The 19243-nt window shown below is 44.9% G+C and overlaps 12 non-coding genes across 12 annotated transcripts; all 12 read right to left on the reverse strand.

Moving 5' to 3' along the window:
• Window positions 1-3028: 3028 nt before the first annotated feature.
• Window positions 3029-3219, reverse strand: LOC141192874 (U2 spliceosomal RNA). The gene has a single exon (XR_012266178.1). It is a non-coding gene; the product is annotated as a U2 spliceosomal RNA (small nuclear RNA).
• Window positions 3220-4334: 1115 nt separating this feature from the next.
• Window positions 4335-4525, reverse strand: LOC141192876 (U2 spliceosomal RNA). The gene has a single exon (XR_012266180.1). It is a non-coding gene; the product is annotated as a U2 spliceosomal RNA (small nuclear RNA).
• Window positions 4526-5643: 1118 nt separating this feature from the next.
• On the reverse strand, window positions 5644-5834 carry LOC141193092 (U2 spliceosomal RNA). Its single transcript, XR_012266390.1, has one exon. It is a non-coding gene; the product is annotated as a U2 spliceosomal RNA (small nuclear RNA).
• Window positions 5835-6949: 1115 nt separating this feature from the next.
• Window positions 6950-7140, reverse strand: LOC141192877 (U2 spliceosomal RNA). Its single transcript, XR_012266181.1, has one exon. It is a non-coding gene; the product is annotated as a U2 spliceosomal RNA (small nuclear RNA).
• Window positions 7141-8255: 1115 nt separating this feature from the next.
• On the reverse strand, window positions 8256-8446 carry LOC141192878 (U2 spliceosomal RNA). The gene has a single exon (XR_012266182.1). It is a non-coding gene; the product is annotated as a U2 spliceosomal RNA (small nuclear RNA).
• Window positions 8447-9557: 1111 nt separating this feature from the next.
• On the reverse strand, window positions 9558-9748 carry LOC141193091 (U2 spliceosomal RNA). The gene has a single exon (XR_012266389.1). It is a non-coding gene; the product is annotated as a U2 spliceosomal RNA (small nuclear RNA).
• A 1115-nt stretch (window positions 9749-10863) lies between these two features.
• LOC141192690 (U2 spliceosomal RNA) lies at window positions 10864-11054 on the reverse strand. The gene has a single exon (XR_012266000.1). It is a non-coding gene; the product is annotated as a U2 spliceosomal RNA (small nuclear RNA).
• A 1115-nt stretch (window positions 11055-12169) lies between these two features.
• LOC141192879 (U2 spliceosomal RNA) lies at window positions 12170-12360 on the reverse strand. Its single transcript, XR_012266183.1, has one exon. It is a non-coding gene; the product is annotated as a U2 spliceosomal RNA (small nuclear RNA).
• Window positions 12361-13475: 1115 nt separating this feature from the next.
• On the reverse strand, window positions 13476-13666 carry LOC141192880 (U2 spliceosomal RNA). Its single transcript, XR_012266184.1, has one exon. It is a non-coding gene; the product is annotated as a U2 spliceosomal RNA (small nuclear RNA).
• A 1115-nt stretch (window positions 13667-14781) lies between these two features.
• On the reverse strand, window positions 14782-14967 carry LOC141192585 (U2 spliceosomal RNA). The gene has a single exon (XR_012265948.1). It is a non-coding gene; the product is annotated as a U2 spliceosomal RNA (small nuclear RNA).
• A 2599-nt stretch (window positions 14968-17566) lies between these two features.
• On the reverse strand, window positions 17567-17757 carry LOC141192881 (U2 spliceosomal RNA). Its single transcript, XR_012266185.1, has one exon. It is a non-coding gene; the product is annotated as a U2 spliceosomal RNA (small nuclear RNA).
• A 1112-nt stretch (window positions 17758-18869) lies between these two features.
• On the reverse strand, window positions 18870-19060 carry LOC141193064 (U2 spliceosomal RNA). The gene has a single exon (XR_012266362.1). It is a non-coding gene; the product is annotated as a U2 spliceosomal RNA (small nuclear RNA).
• Between the last annotated feature and the right edge of the window lie 183 nt (window positions 19061-19243).

Consider the following 19243-nt stretch of genomic DNA (forward strand, 5'->3'; position numbering starts at 1 on the left):
CTTCTGTGACACAATTAACGTCCCCAACAAAAATAGTGGGAGATTTCCCTGGAAGAAAAAAACTTAATTTTTCAAGAAGAGCAAGCCGCTCTTCCTTCCCTGTAGGGCAATATAAATTAATAATTCTGACCCGCCACCCTCTATAACTCAAAAATGCAATTAAACATCGGCCCACCTCCACCACAATATAACTATCAATAGAGATTTCTTTATTCCCAACTAATATCCCCACCCCATCATTTTTATTATGATTAGACCCTGACCAGATATGCTGTCCGTAAGGCCAGTCTTTGTCACAAGTAGCATCCTGAATCCCACACTCCTGAAGGCAAAAAACATCAGCACCTAAATGTTTCAGGTAGTCCAGAACAGTTGTTCTTCTGATTTTAGATCTGATCTGCCTTACATTTAGGGACACTACATCCCAACCAGATTGGCAAGACATTAATTAATGAAAAGAAATACATGACTCAATGTTGATCACACCATACTCATCCATTATCATCAAACTGGGAAAGCACCCCAAAGGTGTTGATGCTCTCAGGGATGCCAAGGTAAGGAGCATCAGGGGAGAAGACATCCTGCGGGTAAATGCGGTCACTTGCAGGACTGTCGCACCCTCCGCTGGCAGGTGAGTACTCTCGTCTGGGTTTTTTATTGGCCAGTTCAGGAGTATCATCATCATCAAAAGACCTCCCAGAAGTAAAGTCTCCTTGGCCACCATCCCTGGCCACCTCTTCGTCTGTAGCACCCCAGGACAATGCAGGGGTTCGAGCTAGAGACACATCCATGTCACCCTCACCACATATTTCGGACTGATGAGGGAGGTCCACATCCAACTCGGAGATCTCCATACCTGGCCCAGCAGGGGCCGGAGGGTCCAACAGGTTCTGGGCCTCACCCACCAGATCTTCAACCTCAGGGGGCTCCGTCTCAGCATTGATCTCTGCAGTAGTCACCTGTGGGGTAACAGCAGGGACAGTAGGCTTACCTTTGGTCACTTCGGAGAAGGACCTAGGCTTGACTTTAGCCTTACAATCCCGAATCACATGTCCTTCCTCCCCGCAGGCATCACATACCACCGGGTTGGAACAATCCTTCGCCAGATGACCGTACTTGTTGCACTTTCTACAGTTTGGCAATTGCTTGCAGAAATCCTGGATATGCCCGAACATGTTGCATCTCCTGCAGAACAATGGCGCCTCGGGAAAAAACAGATATCCAGAGTCTCTTCCAATTGTAAAGTTCAGGGGAGGATAGTGAATACCTCCAGGACCATGAGGGTCTATCCCAAACCTCACAAAGTATTTATACTTCCCAGTCCACAGCCCTTCTCCATTTAAGATTTTATGGGAGAATTGCACAAAAATGCAGTGTCTTCTCAGGAATGCAGTGATATCATCCCGGGAGATAAAGGGGTTGTGCATGAATATTACCACCGGGATATCCCCCTTAGAGTAGAGTACAGTGAAGATAAGTCCATCCAGCTGAGGGTGCTCTGAAAGGACTTGAAGAGTTTTGAAAAGGTTTTGGCAAGCCGCCATAGAAGAAAGCACCAAGACGTACCTATGCTCCCTTCTGAACTCCTGCAAACAGATGATCTCCGACTTCTGGATCTTCAGGATTTCATAGAAAATGGCGTTGGCCAGGTATGACAACGAGAAATGGTCCTTCTTCTCCTCAGAGACGTCGATACGGAAAGCATTCTTGACCCGGGGATCCCCGGTCCCAGCAAAACGAAGCTTGACACCCATGGTCGCTTCAGGAATCGCCTTCTCGTTTCCTCCTCACTCTCCCCCTATAGCAGCATCCAGCTTAAGCCACCGAAGTGGCGATGCTGGAAGGCCGAGGGCTAGTACACAAGGAACCTCTTGTCCAAACACTAGGTCTGAGCCAAAAGGCCGAGAAGCGATAACCAGAATTGGTTTCAAACTACGGAGCCACCCAAGGATCCTGAAAAGTCCATTTGTGGAGATGAGCTCCTGGACTCCCGTTAAGAAGACATGTTGTCAACCTCTAGATCCCTTACATGCCTGCACTTTTCGGCTTGCTGCTGCTGCAATCCACGCGTTTTAGATCTGCATAACTCCACCTCTTTAAACACAGCACCTTCACCCCCTGCTGTTCCCACCCGCCTCAACACCGTTGGAAGGGAGGAGAACCAATTAAGGCGGGGGGTGGGGTGGAACGAGCAGCTATCTACCCTTAGCAGGAGGGCTCCTGATTACATACCTCTCCTGCTGCTGCTGCTGCTGGCTGTCCAGCAGCAGACTGAAGGTGGCTGCTGCTGTGCACAGGTATATAAAGGCTCAGAGCCTATTATGACACGCGCAGCCAGCGTTCCATTGCCACATTCCATCTACTGCAGGCAGGATACCTGGCTGGCTGAATGTCGCTGAGAAGCTCACAGAGACCGCCATAAGCAACAGTTTAACAGAATGCCACAGACTAATCAACCAAACTTTTTGGGTTGGGTTCTCTTTTATAGTCTGCAGGCATTAAATGAAAGAAGTCAGTGTTCCAGCAGAAGGAGACAACGTTTCAGAAAAGGCATTGTAGCAAACCAAAAAAGAAATTTTAAGCGCAGCAGAGTAACCAGCGCACATACCTGTTAGCTCAGGTGAGTTTAAAAGGCTGCTGTTGATAACAAGGGCATTTGCTAAATAGATGGTGTGTGTGCAACAATATACTGAAAGGTCAATTATATTGTGCAGCTTATCTCACCACCTGTAGTTATTTAGGTGAAAGCTCCAAAATGCTTGCCTAATATGTCTGTTTATCCAAAAGGAAGTAAAAAGGGAGAGCTAGAAAGATAGCATTGCATCACATTACATGGCAATGCAATGCACAGTTGCTGAAGTTGAACCAAAATGAGCTTGTAATCTGGCTTCTGCAACTTTGAACATGAAAAATCCAATGAGGAGAAGAAAAGCAAAGCCAAAGAGTCCATCCCAAAATCCGACAAACAAGCAAAATGAACAAAAAACATTGAATTCAATTCTTTCTGATTTTAGAAACTGCATTAAAGAAGGGGTGCACCGGTCCTGGAGATACTGCAATACCAGGTCAATGCGTGGAGTGGACAGAGCAAGCTCTTTTTCCATCTCCCTGTTCTAAAAATCCATTTAATATATGGTCCCCAGATAGGGGACGTATCAGATATTAAACTGATAAGAACAGATACTACACTTGATCTTAGCCAAAAGGCCGAGAAGCGATAACCAGAATTGGTTTCAAACTACGGAGCCACCCAAGGATCCTGAAAAGTCCATTTGTGGAGATGAGCTCCTGGACTCCCGTTAAGAAGACATGTTGTCAACCTCTAGATCCCTTACATGCCTGCACTTTTCGGCTTGCTGCTGCTGCAATCCACGCGTTTTAGATCTGCATAACTCCACCTCTTTAAACACAGCACCTTCACCCCCTGCTGTTCCCACCCGCCTCAACACCGTTGGAAGGGAGGAGAACCAATTAAGGCGGGGGGTGGGGTGGAACGAGCAGCTGTCTACCCTTAGCAGGAGGGCTCCTGATTACATACCTCTCCTGCTGCTGCTGCTGCTGGCTGTCCAGCAGCAGACTGAAGGTGGCTGCTGCTGTGCACAGGTATATAAAGGCTCAGAGCCTATTATGACACGCGCAGCCAGCGTTCCATTGCCACATTCCATCTACTGCAGGCAGGATACCTGGCTGGCTGAATGTCGCTGAGAAGCTCACAGAGACCGCCATAAGCAACAGTTTAACAGAATGCCACAGACTAATCAACCAAACTTTTTGGGTTGGGTTCTCTTTTATAGTCTGCAGGCATTAAATGAAAGAAGTCAGTGTTCCAGCAGAAGGAGACAACGTTTCAGAAATGGCATTGTAGCAAACCAAAAAAGAAATTTTAAGCGCAGCAGAGTAACCAGCGCACATACCTGTTAGCTCAGGTGAGTTTAAAAGGCTGCTGTTGATAACAAGGGCATTTGCTAAATAGATGGTGTGTGTGCAACAATATACTGAAAGGTCAATTATATTGTGCAGCTTATCTCACCACCTGTAGTTATTTAGGTGAAAGCTCCAAAATGCTTGCCTAATATGTCTGTTTATCCAAAAGGAAGTAAAAAGGGAGAGCTAGAAAGATAGCATTGCATCACATTACATGGCAATGCAATGCACAGTTGCTGAAGTTGAACCAAAATGAGCTTGTAATCTGGCTTCTGCAACTTTGAACATGAAAAATCCAATGAGGAGAAGAAAAGCAAAGCCAAAGAGTCCATCCCAAAATCCGACAAACAAGCAAAATGAACAAAAAACATTGAATTCAATTCTTTCTGATTTTAGAAACTGCATTAAAGAAGGGGTGCACCGGTCCTGGAGATACTGCAATACCAGGTCAATGCGTGGAGTGGACAGAGCAAGCTCTTTTTCCATCTCCCTGTTCTAAAAATCCATTTAATATATGGTCCCCAGATAGGGGACGTATCAGATATTAAACTGATAAGAACAGATACTACACTTGATCTTAGCCAAAAGGCCGAGAAGCGATAACCAGAATTGGTTTCAAACTACGGAGCCACCCAAGGATCCTGAAAAGTCCATTTGTGGAGATGAGCTCCTGGACTCCCGTTAAGAAGACATGTTGTCAACCTCTAGATCCCTTACATGCCTGCACTTTTCGGCTTGCTGCTGCTGCAATCCACGCGTTTTAGATCTGCATAACTCCACCTCTTTAAACACAGCACCTTCACCCCCTGCTGTTCCCACCCGCCTCAACACCGTTGGAAGGGAGGAGAACCAATTAAGGCGGGGGGTGGGGTGGAACGAGCAGCTGTCTACCCTTAGCAGGAGGGCTCCTGATTACATACCTCTCCTGCTGCTGCTGCTGCTGCTGGCTGTCCAGCAGCAGACTGAAGGTGGCTGCTGCTGTGCACAGGTATATAAAGGCTCAGAGCCTATTATGACACGCGCAGCCAGCGTTCCATTGCCACATTCCATCTACTGCAGGCAGGATACCTGGCTGGCTGAATGTCGCTGAGAAGCTCACAGAGACCGCCATAAGCAACAGTTTAACAGAATGCCACAGACTAATCAACCAAACTTTTTGGGTTGGGTTCTCTTTTATAGTCTGCAGGCATTAAATGAAAGAAGTCAGTGTTCCAGCAGAAGGAGACAACGTTTCAGAAAAGGCATTGTAGCAAACCAAAAAAGAAATTTTAAGCGCAGCAGAGTAACCAGCGCACATACCTGTTAGCTCAGGTGAGTTTAAAAGGCTGCTGTTGATAACAAGGGCATTTGCTAAATAGATGGTGTGTGTGCAACAATATACTGAAAGGTCAATTATATTGTGCAGCTTATCTCACCACCTGTAGTTATTTAGGTGAAAGCTCCAAAATGCTTGCCTAATATGTCTGTTTATCCAAAAGGAAGTAAAAAGGGAGAGCTAGAAAGATAGCATTGCATCACATTACATGGCAATGCAATGCACAGTTGCTGAAGTTGAACCAAAATGAGCTTGTAATCTGGCTTCTGCAACTTTGAACATGAAAAATCCAATGAGGAGAAGAAAAGCAAAGCCAAAGAGTCCATCCCCAAATCCGACAAACAAGCAAAATGAACAAAAAACATTGAATTCAATTCTTTCTGATTTTAGAAACTGCATTAAAGAAGGGGTGCACCGGTCCTGGAGATACTGCAATACCAGGTCAATGCGTGGAGTGGACAGAGCAAGCTCTTTTTCCATCTCCCTGTTCTAAAAATCCATTTAATATATGGTTCCCAGATAGGGGACGTATCAGATATTAAACTGATAAGAACAGATACTACACTTGATCTTAGCCAAAAGGCCGAGAAGCGATAACCAGAATTGGTTTCAAACTACGGAGCCACCCAAGGATCCTGAAAAGTCCATTTGTGGAGATGAGCTCCTGGACTCCCGTTAAGAAGACATGTTGTCAACCTCTAGATCCCTTACATGCCTGCACTTTTCGGCTTGCTGCTGCTGCAATCCACGCGTTTTAGATCTGCATAACTCCACCTCTTTAAACACAGCACCTTCACCCCCTGCTGTTCCCACCCGCCTCAACACCGTTGGAAGGGAGGAGAACCAATTAAGGCGGGGGGTGGGGTGGAACGAGCAGCTGTCTACCCTTAGCAGGAGGGCTCCTGATTACATACCTCTCCTGCTGCTGCTGCTGCTGGCTGTCCAGCAGCAGACTGAAGGTGGCTGCTGCTGTGCACAGGTATATAAAGGCTCAGAGCCTATTATGACACGCGCAGCCAGCGTTCCATTGCCACATTCCATCTACTGCAGGCAGGATACCTGGCTGGCTGAATGTCGCTGAGAAGCTCACAGAGACCGCCATAAGCAACAGTTTAACAGAATGCCACAGACTAATCAACCAAACTTTTTGGGTTGGGTTCTCTTTTATAGTCTGCAGGCATTAAATGAAAGAAGTCAGTGTTCCAGGAGAAGGAGACAACGTTTCAGAAAAGGCATTGTAGCAAACCAAAAAAGAAATTTTAAGCGCAGCAGAGTAACCAGCGCACATACCTGTTAGCTCAGGTGAGTTTAAAAGGCTGCTGTTGATAACAAGGGCATTTGCTAAATAGATGGTGTGTGTGCAACAATATACTGAAAGGTCAATTATATTGTGCAGCTTATCTCACCACCTGTAGTTATTTAGGTGAAAGCTCCAAAATGCTTGCCTAATATGTCTGTTTATCCAAAAGGAAGTAAAAAGGGAGAGCTAGAAAGATAGCATTGCATCACATTACATGGCAATGCAATGCACAGTTGCTGAAGTTGAACCAAAATGAGCTTGTAATCTGGCTTCTGCAACTTTGAACATGAAAAATCCAATGAGGAGAAGAAAAGCAAAGCCAAAGAGTCCATCCCCAAATCCGACAAACAAGCAAAATGAACAAAAAACATTGAATTCAATTCTTTCTGATTTTAGAAACTGCATTAAAGAAGGGGTGCACCGGTCCTGGAGATACTGCAATACCAGGTCAATGCGTGGAGTGGACAGAGCAAGCTCTTTTTCCATCTCCCTGTTCTAAAAATCCATTTAATATATGGTCCCCAGATAGGGGACGTATCAGATATTAAACTGATAAGAACAGATACTACACTTGATCTTAGCCAAAAGGCCGAGAAGCGATAACCAGAATTGGTTTCAAACTACGGAGCCACCCAAGGATCCTGAAAAGTCCATTTGTGGAGATGAGCTCCTGGACTCCCGTTAAGAAGACATGTTGTCAACCTCTAGATCCCTTACATGCCTGCACTTTTCGGCTTGCTGCTGCTGCAATCCACGCGTTTTAGATCTGCATAACTCCACCTCTTTAAACACAGCACCTTCACCCCCTGCTGTTCCCACCCGCCTCAACACCGTTGGAAGGGAGGAGAGCCAATTAAGGCGGGGGGTGGGGTGGAACGAGCAGCTGTCTACCCTTAGCAGGAGGGCTCCTGATTACATACCTCTCCTGCTGCTGCTGCTGCTGGCTGTCCAGCAGCAGACTGAAGGTGGCTGCTGCTGTGCACAGGTATATAAAGGCTCAGAGCCTATTATGACACGCGCAGCCAGCGTTCCATTGCCACATTCCATCTACTGCAGGCAGGATACCTGGCTGGCTGAATGTCGCTGAGAAGCTCACAGAGACCGCCATAAGCAACAGTTTAACAGAATGCCACAGACTAATCAACCAAACTTTTTGGGTTGGGTTCTCTTTTATAGTCTGCAGGCATTAAATGAAAGAAGTCAGTGTTCCAGCAGAAGGAGACAACGTTTCAGAAAAGGCATTGTAGCAAACCAAAAAAGAAATTTTAAGCGCAGCAGAGTAACCAGCGCACATACCTGTTAGCTCAGGTGAGTTTAAAAGGCTGCTGTTGATAACAAGGGCATTTGCTAAATAGATGGTGTGTGTGCAACAATATACTGAAAGGTCAATTATATTGTGCAGCTTATCTCACCACCTGTAGTTATTTAGGTGAAAGCTCCAAAATGCTTGCCTAATATGTCTGTTTATCCAAAAGGAAGTAAAAAGGGAGAGCTAGAAAGATAGCATTGCATCACATTACATGGCAATGCAATGCACAGTTGCTGAAGTTGAACCAAAATGAGCTTGTAATCTGGCTTCTGCAACTTTGAACATGAAAAATCCAATGAGGAGAAGAAAAGCAAAGCCAAAGAGTCCATCCCAAAATCCGACAAACAAGCAAAATGAACAAAAAACATTGAATTCAATTCTTTCTGATTTTAGAAACTGCATTAAAGAAGGGGTGCACCGGTCCTGGAGATACTGCAATACCAGGTCAATGCGTGGAGTGGACAGAGCAAGCTCTTTTTCCATCTCCCTGTTCTAAAAATCCATTTAATATATGGTCCCCAGATAGGGGACGTATCAGATATTAAACTGATAAGAACAGATACTACACTTGATCTTAGCCAAAAGGCCGAGAAGCGATAACCAGAATTGGTTTCAAACTACGGAGCCACCCAAGGATCCTGAAAAGTCCATTTGTGGAGATGAGCTCCTGGACTCCCGTTAAGAAGACATGTTGTCAACCTCTAGATCCCTTACATGCCTGCACTTTTCGGCTTGCTGCTGCAATCCACGCGTTTTAGATCTGCATAACTCCACCTCTTTAAACACAGCACCTTCACCCCCTGCTGTTCCCACCGCCTCAACACCGTTGGAAGGGAGGAGAACCAATTAAGGCGGGGGGTGGGGTGGAACGAGCAGCTGTCTACCCTTAGCAGGAGGGCTCCTGATTACATACCTCTCCTGCTGCTGCTGCTGCTGGCTGTCCAGCAGCAAACTGAAGGTGGCTGCTGCTGTGCACAGGTATATAAAGGCTCAGAGCCTATTATGACACGCGCAGCCAGCGTTCCATTGCCACATTCCATCTACTGCAGGCAGGATACCTGGCTGGCTGAATGTCGCTGAGAAGCTCACAGAGACCGCCATAAGCAACAGTTTAACAGAATGCCACAGACTAATCAACCAAACTTTTTGGGTTGGGTTCTCTTTTATAGTCTGCAGGCATTAAATGAAAGAAGTCAGTGTTCCAGCAGAAGGAGACAACGTTTCAGAAAAGGCATTGTAGCAAACCAAAAAAGAAATTTTAAGCGCAGCAGAGTAACCAGCGCACATACCTGTTAGCTCAGGTGAGTTTAAAAGGCTGCTGTTGATAACAAGGGCATTTGCTAAATAGATGGTGTGTGTGCAACAATATACTGAAAGGTCAATTATATTGTGCAGCTTATCTCACCACCTGTAGTTATTTAGGTGAAAGCTCCAAAATGCTTGCCTAATATGTCTGTTTATCCAAAAGGAAGTAAAAAGGGAGAGCTAGAAAGATAGCATTGCATCACATTACATGGCAATGCAATGCACAGTTGCTGAAGTTGAACCAAAATGAGCTTGTAATCTGGCTTCTGCAACTTTGAACATGAAAAATCCAATGAGGAGAAGAAAAGCAAAGCCAAAGAGTCCATCCCCAAATCCGACAAACAAGCAAAATGAACAAAAAACATTGAATTCAATTCTTTCTGATTTTAGAAACTGCATTAAAGAAGGGGTGCACCGGTCCTGGAGATACTGCAATACCAGGTCAATGCGTGGATTGGACAGAGCAAGCTCTTTTTCCATCTCCCTGTTCTAAAAATCCATTTAATATATGGTCCCCAGATAGGGGACGTATCAGATATTAAACTGATAAGAACAGATACTACACTTGATCTTAGCCAAAAGGCCGAGAAGCGATAACCAGAATTGGTTTCAAACTACGGAGCCACCCAAGGATCCTGAAAAGTCCATTTGTGGAGATGAGCTCCTGGACTCCCGTTAAGAAGACATGTTGTCAACCTCTAGATCCCTTACATGCCTGCACTTTTCGGCTTGCTGCTGCTGCAATCCACGCGTTTTAGATCTGCATAACTCCACCTCTTTAAACACAGCACCTTCACCCCCTGCTGTTCCCACCCGCCTCAACACCGTTGGAAGGGAGGAGAACCAATTAAGGCGGGGGGTGGGGTGGAACGAGCAGCTGTCTACCCTTAGCAGGAGGGCTCCTGATTACATACCTCTCCTGCTGCTGCTGCTGCTGGCTGTCCAGCAGCAGACTGAAGGTGGCTGCTGCTGTGCACAGGTATATAAAGGCTCAGAGCCTATTATGACACGCGCAGCCAGCGTTCCATTGCCACATTCCATCTACTGCAGGCAGGATACCTGGCTGGCTGAATGTCGCTGAGAAGCTCACAGAGACCGCCATAAGCAACAGTTTAACAGAATGCCACAGACTAATCAACCAAACTTTTTGGGTTGGGTTCTCTTTTATAGTCTGCAGGCATTAAATGAAAGAAGTCAGTGTTCCAGCAGAAGGAGACAACGTTTCAGAAAAGGCATTGTAGCAAACCAAAAAAGAAATTTTAAACGCAGCAGAGTAACCAGCGCACATACCTGTTAGCTCAGGTGAGTTTAAAAGGCTGCTGTTGATAACAAGGGCATTTGCTAAATAGATGGTGTGTGTGCAACAATATACTGAAAGGTCAATTATATTGTGCAGCTTATCTCACCACCTGTAGTTATTTAGGTGAAAGCTCCAAAATGCTTGCCTAATATGTCTGTTTATCCAAAAGGAAGTAAAAAGGGAGAGCTAGAAAGATAGCATTGCATCACATTACATGGCAATGCAATGCACAGTTGCTGAAGTTGAACCAAAATGAGCTTGTAATCTGGCTTCTGCAACTTTGAACATGAAAAATCCAATGAGGAGAAGAAAAGCAAAGCCAAAGAGTCCATCCCCAAATCCGACAAACAAGCAAAATGAACAAAAAACATTGAATTCAATTCTTTCTGATTTTAGAAACTGCATTAAAGAAGGGGTGCACCGATCCTGGAGATACTGCAATACCAGGTCAATGCATGGAGTGGACAGAGCAAGCTCTTTTTCCATCTCCCTGTTCTAAAAATCCATTTAATATATGGTCCCCAGATAGGGGACGTATCAGATATTAAACTGATAAGAACAGATACTACACTTGATCTTAGCCAAAAGGCCGAGAAGCGATAACCAGAATTGGTTTCAAACTACGGAGCCACCCAAGGATCCTGAAAAGTCCATTTGTGGAGATGAGCTCCTGGACTCCCGTTAAGAAGACATGTTGTCAACCTCTAGATCCCTTACATGCCTGCACTTTTCGGCTTGCTGCTGCTGCAATCCACGCGTTTTAGATCTGCATAACTCCACCTCTTTAAACACAGCACCTTCACCCCCTGCTGTTCCCACCCGCCTCAACACCCTTGGAAGGGAGGAGAACCAATTAAGGCGGGGGGTGGGGTGGAACGAGCAGCTGTCTACCCTTAGCAGGAGGGCTCCTGATTACATACCTCTCCTGCTGCTGCTGCTGCTGGCTGTCCAGCAGCAGACTGAAGGTGGCTGCTGCTGTGCACAGGTATATAAAGGCTCAGAGCCTATTATGACACGCGCAGCCAGCGTTCCATTGCCACATTCCATCTACTGCAGGCAGGATACCTGGCTGGCTGAATGTCGCTGAGAAGCTCACAGAGACCGCCATAAGCAACAGTTTAACAGAATGCCACAGACTAATCAACCAAACTTTTTGGGTTGGGTTCTCTTTTATAGTCTGCAGGCATTAAATGAAAGAAGTCAGTGTTCCAGCAGAAGGAGACAACGTTTCAGAAAAGGCATTGTAGCAAACCAAAAAAGAAATTTTAAGCGCAGCAGAGTAACCAGCGCACATACCTGTTAGCTCAGGTGAGTTTAAAAGGCTGCTGTTGATAACAAGGGCATTTGCTAAATAGATGGTGTGTGTGCAACAATATACTGAAAGGTCAATTATATTGTGCAGCTTATCTCACCACCTGTAGTTATTTAGGTGAAAGCTCCAAAATGCTTGCCTAATATGTCTGTTTATCCAAAAGGAAGTAAAAAGGGAGAGCTAGAAAGATAGCATTGCATCACATTACATGGCAATGCAATGCACAGTTGCTGAAGTTGAACCAAAATGAGCTTGTAATCTGGCTTCTGCAACTTTGAACATGAAAAATCCAATGAGGAGAAGAAAAGCAAAGCCAAAGAGTCCATCCCCAAATCCGACAAACAAGCAAAATGAACAAAAAACATTGAATTCAATTCTTTCTGATTTTAGAAACTGCATTAAAGAAGGGGTGCACCGGTCCTGGAGATACTGCAATACCAGGTCAATGCGTGGAGTGGACAGAGCAAGCTCTTTTTCCATCTCCCTGTTCTAAAAATCCATTTAATATATGGTCCCCAGATAGGGGACGTATCAGATATTAAACTGATAAGAACAGATACTACACTTGATCTTAGCCAAAAGGCCGAGAAGCGATAACCAGAATTGGTTTCAAACTACGGAGCCACCCAAGGATCCTGAAAAGTCCATTTGTGGAGATGAGCTCCTGGACTCCCGTTAAGAAGACATGTTGTCAACCTCTAGATCCCTTACATGCCTGCACTTTTCGGCTTGCTGCTGCTGCAATCCACGCGTTTTAGATCTGCATAACTCCACCTCTTTAAACACAGCACCTTCACCCCCTGCTGTTCCCACCCGCCTCAACACCCTTGGAAGGGAGGAGAACCAATTAAGGCGGGGGGTGGGGTGGAACGAGCAGCTGTCTACCCTTAGCAGGAGGGCTCCTGATTACATACCTCTCCTGCTGCTGCTGCTGCTGGCTGTCCAGCAGCAGACTGAAGGTGGCTGCTGCTGTGCACAGGTATATAAAGGCTCAGAGCCTATTATGACACGCGCAGCCAGCGTTCCATTGCCACATTCCATCTACTGCAGGCAGGATACCTGGCTGGCTGAATGTCGCTGAGAAGCTCACAGAGACCGCCATAAGCAACAGTTTAACAGAATGCCACAGACTAATCAACCAAACTTTTTGGGTTGGGTTCTCTTTTATAGTCTGCAGGCATTAAATGAAAGAAGTCAGTGTTCCAGCAGAAGGAGACAACGTTTCAGAAAAGGCATTGTAGCAAACCAAAAAAGAAATTTTAAGCGCAGCAGAGTAACCAGCGCACATACCTGTTAGCTCAGGTGAGTTTAAAAGGCTGCTGTTGATAACAAGGGCATTTGCTAAATAGATGGTGTGTGTGCAACAATATACTGAAAGGTCAATTATATTGTGCAGCTTATCTCACCACCTGTAGTTATTTAGGTGAAAGCTCCAAAATGCTTGCCTAATATGTCTGTTTATCCAAAAGGAAGTAAAAAGGGAGAGCTAGAAAGATAGCATTGCATCACATTACATGGCAATGCAATGCACAGTTGCTGAAGTTGAACCAAAATGAGCTTGTAATCTGGCTTCTGCAACTTTGAACATGAAAAATCCAATGAGGAGAAGAAAAGCAAAGCCAAAGAGTCCATCCCCAAATCCGACAAACAAGCAAAATGAACAAAAAACATTGAATTCAATTCTTTCTGATTTTAGAAACTGCATTAAAGAAGGGGTGCACCGGTCCTGGAGATACTGCAATACCAGGTCAATGCGTGGAGTGGACAGAGCAAGCTCTTTTTCCATCTCCCTGTTCTAAAAATCCATTTAATATATGGTCCCCAGATAGGGGACGTATCAGATATTAAACTGATAAGAACAGATACTACACTTGATCTTAGCCAAAAGGCCGAGAAGCGATAACCAGAATTGGTTTCAAACTACGGAGCCACCCAAGGATCCTGAAAAGTCCATTTGTGGAGATGAGCTCCTGGACTCCCGTTAAGAAGACATGTTGTCAACCTCTAGATCCCTTACATGCCTGCACTTTTCGGCTTGCTGCTGCTGCAATCCACGCGTTTTAGATCTGCATAACTCCACATCTTTAAACACAGCACCTTCACCCCCTGCTGTTCCCACCCGCCTCAACACCGTTGGAAGGGAGGAGAACCAATTAAGGTGGGGGGTGGGGTGGAACGAGCAGCTGTCTACCCTTAGCAGGAGGGCTCCTGATTACATACCTCTCCTGCTGCTGCTGCTGCTGGCTGTCCAGCAGCAGACTGAAGGTGGCTGCTGCTGTGCACAGGTATATAAAGGCTCAGAGCCTATTATGACACGCGCAGCCAGCGTTCCATTGCCACATTCCATCTACTGCAGGCAGGATACCTGGCTGGCTGAATGTCGCTGAGAAGCTCACAGAGACCGCCATAAGCAACAGTTTAACAGAATGCCACGGACTAATCAACCAAACTTTTTGGGTTGGGTTCTCTTTTATAGTCTGCAGGCATTAAATGAAAGAAGTCAGTGTTCCAGCAGAAGGAGACAACGTTTCAGAAAAGGCATTGTAGCAAACCAAAAAAGAAATTTTAAGCGCAGCAGAGTAACCAGCGCACATACCTGTTAGCTCAGGTGAGTTTAAAAGGCTGCTGTTGATAACAAGGGCATTTGCTAAATAGATGGTGTGTGTGCAACAATATACTGAAAGGTCAATTATATTGTGCAGCTTATCTCACCACCTGTAGTTATTTAGGTGAAAGCTCCAAAATGCTTGCCTAATATGTCTGTTTATCCAAAAGGAAGTAAAAAGGGAGAGCTAGAAAGATAGCATTGCATCACATTACATGGCAATGCAATGCACAGTTGCTGAAGTTGAACCAAAATGAGCTTGTAATCTGGCTTCTGCAACTTTGAACATGAAAAATCCAATGAGGAGAAGAAAAGCAAAGCCAAAGAGTCCATCCCCAAATCCGACAAACAAGCAAAATGAACAAAAAACATTGAATTCAATTCTTTCTGATTTTAGAAACTGCATTAAAGAAGGGGTGCACCGGTCCTGGAGATACTGCAATACCAGGTCAATGCGTGGAGTGGACAGAGCAAGCTCTTTTTCCATCTCCCTGTTCTAAAAATCCATTTAATATATGGTCCCCAGATAGGGGACGTATCAGATATTAAACTGATAAGAACAGATTTTTTTTTTTTTTTTTTTCTTAACACTCAGATTACAAGTACCATCTCGATTACATACTTCTGAAAACGGTGATGGACCAAATCCATCATCGTGTCATTTTTAAACAAAAAAACATTATTTAATGCATATACAAAAAAAACAAAACAACAACCAGTATTTCCTCTCAGACACATAATATATAGAGGAAGGAAACAAAACACATTACTGCATTCCTCCCTTCAACGCATAATATGTTAGATACTCCAACAGTCCTTTCTCTTGCGAGAAAGATTCAAAGTTTGTATTCACATAATCTATCCATGTCCTTCCCACCTTATAGGTTTCAAAAAACCTCTCTTTATTTGCCTTCACACTTGCGATTACCTTTGGAAAAAAAGCTTCAAAACACACACCACTTCCCTTCATTTCCGCAATTCCTTTTTTAACTTTGTCCATTTCTTTATCAGCTTCCTCCTCTTCTGTTTGCCTCTGAACCTCTACCGTCTTCTTTTTTTCTTTCTTTTCCGCCTTTGCACTTTCCATCTTCTCCTTATTACTCTTTCTCTTTGGGCATTCCTTAAACCTATGCCCAATTTCCATACACAGGTTACACTTATTCCTTTCTACTGGACATGATTTAGAAACATGTCCTTCCGCTTTACACTTCCAACACTTTTCTGCAGTACAGTCTTCACGTTTATGACCATATACCTCACAAATTGAACAAAAGGAATCCATCCCATTAAAGAATAAATTCCCACTTACTTTACCAAGCTTAAACCTTTGAGGCGGGTAGGAAAAACTCCTATCCTTGTTCATGTTAAATTCCACAAAAAATTTCCACTTTCCCGTCCATACTCCGAATTCATTCATTACTTTACCTTTTGATACTACAGACTTGGCAAAACCACTCAAAAACGTGACAATGTCCTCTTCTGGAACCAGTGGTGAAAACATTTTCACTGTCACCATCTTTTCACTACTAAATACGTGACGTTGAAACCGAATTCCAACAAACTTCTCATGTCTCAATTCATCAAAAGAATCCATATAGTTCTCCAAAATCTTCCTAGACTCAAAAAACACGTCATAGACACCCTTTTGGGGATAATCCATAACTGCCACGATGTCTTCTTTATTCACCTTTGCGACACCCAAGATGATCTCCTTCATAATAAACCGAAAGTCCTTAACCTTCTGACAGTCTCTCCGGACAAAAATCCGGAAAGCGGTCTCCACACGTGCATGTTCTGGAACCTCCAACTTCGGCCACAACTCCGCCTCTGTTGCCATGATTCTCCAACAGAATGAGCGTAATCTCCACTCCAACACACAGAAGGAGCGAGTATGATCACTTCCCGTTGTCTGGGGACTAAGCCGACACGCCTATAGCAGCAAGGGGGTGAAGTCCCCACAATTAGGTAAGGACGATCCCCCAAGGCCGACGAGCCAGGTACCCTAGACACCTCCAACCAAAACCAAGGCAGCAATCGCTAAATCACTGCACTTGATCTTAGCCAAAAGGCCGAGAAGCGATAACCAGAATTGGTTTCAAACTACGGAGCCACCCAAGGATCCTGAAAAGTCCATTTGTGGAGATGAGCTCCTGGACTCCCGTTAAGAAGACATGTTGTCAACCTCTAGATCCCTTACATGCCTGCACTTTTCGGCTTGCTGCTGCTGCAATCCACGCGTTTTAGATCTGCATAACTCCACCTCTTTAAACACAGCACCTTCACCCCCTGCTGTTCCCACCCGCCTCAACACCGTTGGAAGGGAGGAGAACCAATTAAGGCGGGGGGTGGGGTGGAACGAGCAGCTGTCTACCCTTAGCAGGAGGGCTCCTGATTACATACCTCTCCTGCTGCTGCTGCTGCTGGCTGTCCAGCAGCAGACTGAAGGTGGCTGCTGCTGTGCACGGGTATATAAAGGCTCAGAGCCTATTATGACACGCGCAGCCAGCGTTCCATTGCCACATTCCATCTACTGCAGGCAGGATACCTGGCTGGCTGAATGTCGCTGAGAAGCTCACAGAGACCGCCATAAGCAACAGTTTAACAGAATGCCACAGACTAATCAACCAAACTTTTTGGGTTGGGTTCTCTTTTATAGTCTGCAGGCATTAAATGAAAGAAGTCAGTGTTCCAGCAGAAGGAGACAACGTTTCAGAAAAGGCATTGTAGCAAACCAAAAAAGAAATTTTAAGCGCAGCAGAGTAACCAGCGCACATACCTGTTAGCTCAGGTGAGTTTAAAAGGCTGCTGTTGATAACAAGGGCATTTGCTAAATAGATGGTGTGTGTGCAACAATATACTGAAATTTCAATTATATTGTGCAGCTTATCTCACCACCTGTAGTTATTTAGGTGAAAGCTCCAAAATGCTTGCCTAATATGTCTGTTTATCCAAAAGGAAGTAAAAAGGGAGAGCTAGAAAGATAGCATTGCATCACATTACATGGCAATGCAATGCACAGTTGCTGAAGTTGAACCAAAATGAGCTTGTAATCTGGCTTCTGCAACTTTGAACATGAAAAATCCAATGAGGAGAAGAAAAGCAAAGCCAAAGAGTCCATCCCCAAATCCGACAAACAAGCAAAATGAACAAAAAACATTGAATTCAATTCTTTCTGATTTTAGAAACTGCATTAAAGAAGGGGTGCACCGGTCCTGGAGATACTGCAATACCAGGTCAATGCGTGGAGTGGACAGAGCAAGCTCTTTTTCCATCTCCCTGTTCTAAAAATCCATTTAATATATGGTCCCCAGATAGGGGACGTATCAGATATTAAACTGATAAGAACAGATACTACACTTGATCTTAGCCAAAAGGCCGAGAAGCGATAACCAGAATTGGTTTCAAACTACGGAGCCACCCAAGGATCCTGAAAAGTCCATTTGTGGAGATGAGCTCCTGGACTCCCGTTAAGAAGACATGTTGTCAACCTCTAGATCCCTTACATGCCTGCACTTTTCGGCTTGCTGCTGCTGCAATCCACGCGTTTTAGATCTGCATAACTCCACCTCTTTAAACACAGCACCTTCACCCCCTGCTGTTCCCACCCGCCTCAACACCGTTGGAAGGGAGGAGAACCAATTAAGGCGGGGGGTGGGGTGGAACGAGCAGCTGTCTACCCTTAGCAGGAGGGCTCCTGATTACATACCTCTCCTGCTGCTGCTGCTGGCTGTCCAGCAGCAGACTGAAGGTGGCTGCTGCTGTGCACAGGTATATAAAGGCTCAGAGCCTATTATGACACGCGCAGCCAGCGTTCCATTGCCACATTCCATCTACTGCAGGCAGGATACCTGGCTGGCTGAATGTCGCTGAGAAGCTCACAGAGACCGCCATAAGCAACAGTTTAACAGAATGCCACAGACTAATCAACCAAACTTTTTGGGTTGGGTTCTCTTTTATAGTCTGCAGGCATTAAATGAAAGAAGTCAGTGTTCCAGCAGAAGGAGACAACGTTTCAGAAAAGGCATTGTAGCAAACCAAAAAAGAAATTTTAAGCGCAGCAGAGTAACCAGCGCACATACCTGTTAGCTCAGGTGAGTTTAAAAGGCTGCTGTTGATAACAAGGGCATTTGCTAAATAGATGGTGTGTGTGCAACAATATACTGAAAGGTCAATTATATTGTGCAGCTTATCTCACCACCTGTAGTTATTTAGGTGAAAGCTCCAAAATGCTTGCCTAATATGTCTGTTTATCCAAAAGGAAGTAAAAAGGGAGAGCTAGAAAGATAGCATTGCATCACATTACATGGCAATGCAATGCACAGTTGCTGAAGTTGAACCAAAATGAGCTTGTAATCTGGCTTCTGCAACTTTGAACATGAAAAATCCAATGAGGAGAAGAAAAGCAAAGCCAAAGAGTCCATCCCCAAATCCGACAAACAAGCAAAATGAACAAAAAACATTGAATTCAATTCTTTCTGATTTTAGAAACTGCATTAAAGAAGGGGTGCACCAGTCCTGGAGATACTGCAATACCAGGTCAATGCTTGGAGTGGACAGAGCAAGCTCTTTTTCCATCTCCCTGTTCTAAAAATCCATTTAATATATGGTCCCCAGATAGGGGACGTATCAGATATTAAACTGATAAGAACAGATACTACACTTGATCTTAGCCAAAAGGCCGAGAAGCGATAACCAGAATTGGTTTCAAACTACGGAGCCACCCAAGGATCCTGAAAAGTCCATTTGTGGAGATGAGCTCCTGGACTCCCGTTAAGAAGACATGTTGTCAACCTCTAGATCCCTTACATGCCTGCACTTTTCGGCTTGCTGCTGCTGCAATCCACGCGTTTTAGATCTGCATAACTCCACCTCT

This window comes from Phyllobates terribilis, unplaced genomic scaffold (assembly GCF_046119375.1).
Source record: "Phyllobates terribilis strain yellow unplaced genomic scaffold, ASM4611937v1 Scaffold_63__1_contigs__length_7903474, whole genome shotgun sequence".
In the NCBI taxonomy this organism is placed as follows: domain Eukaryota; kingdom Metazoa; phylum Chordata; class Amphibia; order Anura; family Dendrobatidae; genus Phyllobates; species Phyllobates terribilis.